We start from the raw sequence: 2,059 nt of genomic DNA, 5'->3' as shown, positions 1-2,059 counted from the left end.
GTTGATAGGTCACAAGAAATGTGATCAGAAATTTCATCCTTTTTTAAACACGGACGACGTTCTGTCACCTCAGACAAACTTATCTTGTTGAGAGTCTTTGTAGTTAACATATATGGTTTTGAATTCAGTTCTTGTTTTCAAGCTGAATGTTTTTCTCTCTATCCTCACGACAGTATTAACATTAAAAAAGCATCTATCGAACCTAGGTATTACAACAGACGATAGCTGCCGATATGGCAGCTATACGAAGAAGAAGAAACAACAGAACACATTCTATGTCACTGTGATAGTCTCACCAGACTTATACTTCGGTACTTATCAACTGTCTATCCACTTATAACGGAATTAGGCAACATTTCCCCGAAGGACAAACCTAAGTACTACAACAGACGATAGCTGCAGACTTTCTTACATAGAATAGGAAACAGCAGAGCACATTCTCTGTCACTGTGATAGTCTCGCCAGACTTAAAGTTCGGTACTTATCAACTGTTTATCCACTCATAACACAATTAGGCAACATGTCTCCAAAGGACATAATGGCATTTTTAACTGCTACTCGTCTGTGGAACTAAAGTGAGTTTGTCACAATAATCCGCAAAGGATGCCGTGACGTGGTGACAAGTTTCCAACCCGTTTAAAATCTAATCTAATAATATCCTCACGACAGTACTCTCTCCGAATTTGGAACCAAAATAAGTTATTATCAAAAGAGTTTTATCAAAACGTATTATTAATTTTTCATATCATCATTCTATTGCCTAATTCAGTACATTGCGTAGCAGATCTCTGCTAAAGAACTGCACTAAATTATTTTTTTATGTAATTTATGTTTTTAAAACTTACATAACAACATGTTTATGTAATAAAAATTTTCTATTACAAAACAAAATTAGCTGTGGTCATTAAATCTGTCAATTATTTTAAATTTCAATTGCTTCTACTTTACTGCTTCAGTGTTTCTAACGAAACTACAAAATATTAAAGCAGTCGTACAATAGAATTGAATAAAAACAAAAAAAAAAACTTTTTAATCTGCCGCCGTGTATTTGTACAAAGCCTGAAATATCTACTCTGAAAACATAGCCACGAAAATCACAAAATTAATTTGTAAACTCAAAATAAGTAGAAATTGAGGCAATAAAATAAAAATGTCATTAAGCCAGAAAAAATATTAAAAAAAAAACAAATACAAAAAAAATTAACTACAATAAAAAAATTCACAACTGAAATGTAAACAGCGGCGGCTCTAATTGTCAATAAGAAAATCTCACAAATTCATGAGATACAAAACCCAAACATGTCTTTGCGCTTTTGTGAATTAAATTGAAGTCGAAAAAAGGTACAAAAGTAAGATAAATGCCTAAGTACTTTGGCGCTGGTCATCGTTGTGCGTCATTTGGCACATGTGGAAATTCGTTGAAATATTGGCAATTTTCAAGTCTAGGAGAGGCAACATGTGGGAATTTTATGAACAACACACAAATGTTCAAAAAAAAATATAAACAACAAAATGGACAACTAAACTAGCTACAAAATACACAAAAGTTAAGAGCGAACTTAGAAAACTGAACAGTTTTAATAGATTCAACAAAGCCAATGGAGATACAAATAATTGTAGGAATAAGGAGAAATGTTAGTACAATCGATAAAGCGACTCAATACAACTTATAATTTTTTTGCTTATACATATTGTGGGACATAAGGACAGCGCACCATCCAACAAGTGTCCCCACTGAAGTGAAAGATTAGCTGAAGTAGATCACGGAATGATTTGGTTCCTTTTTCGTCCTTCGATTCTCAGATATCGTTATTGAGTTAAAGCTGGAGTGGGTTCCGTTCGCATAACTACAACGCTTATTAATGCAAGCAACTTATTTAACTTGAGGTTGTCTGCCAAGTCATCACCAACCTAATGGTGTCCCAAGACAGTCTTTCTCCTGCTTGCCAGGGCATATATTGCACCACTGTCACCCTTTATTGTTAACATAGCCTGCAAGTATCTTTCTCAGCAAGAGTTATCTTTTTAAGGTGACACTTGAAGTTTCCATGTCCCGTAA

The sequence above is a fragment of the Teleopsis dalmanni genome, chromosome 1, assembly GCF_002237135.1.
Source record: "Teleopsis dalmanni isolate 2A chromosome 1, ASM223713v2, whole genome shotgun sequence".
NCBI lineage: Eukaryota > Metazoa > Arthropoda > Insecta > Diptera > Diopsidae > Teleopsis > Teleopsis dalmanni.
The sequence above is the reverse complement of the archived record's forward strand: the minus strand, read 5'-3'. Positions refer to the sequence as shown.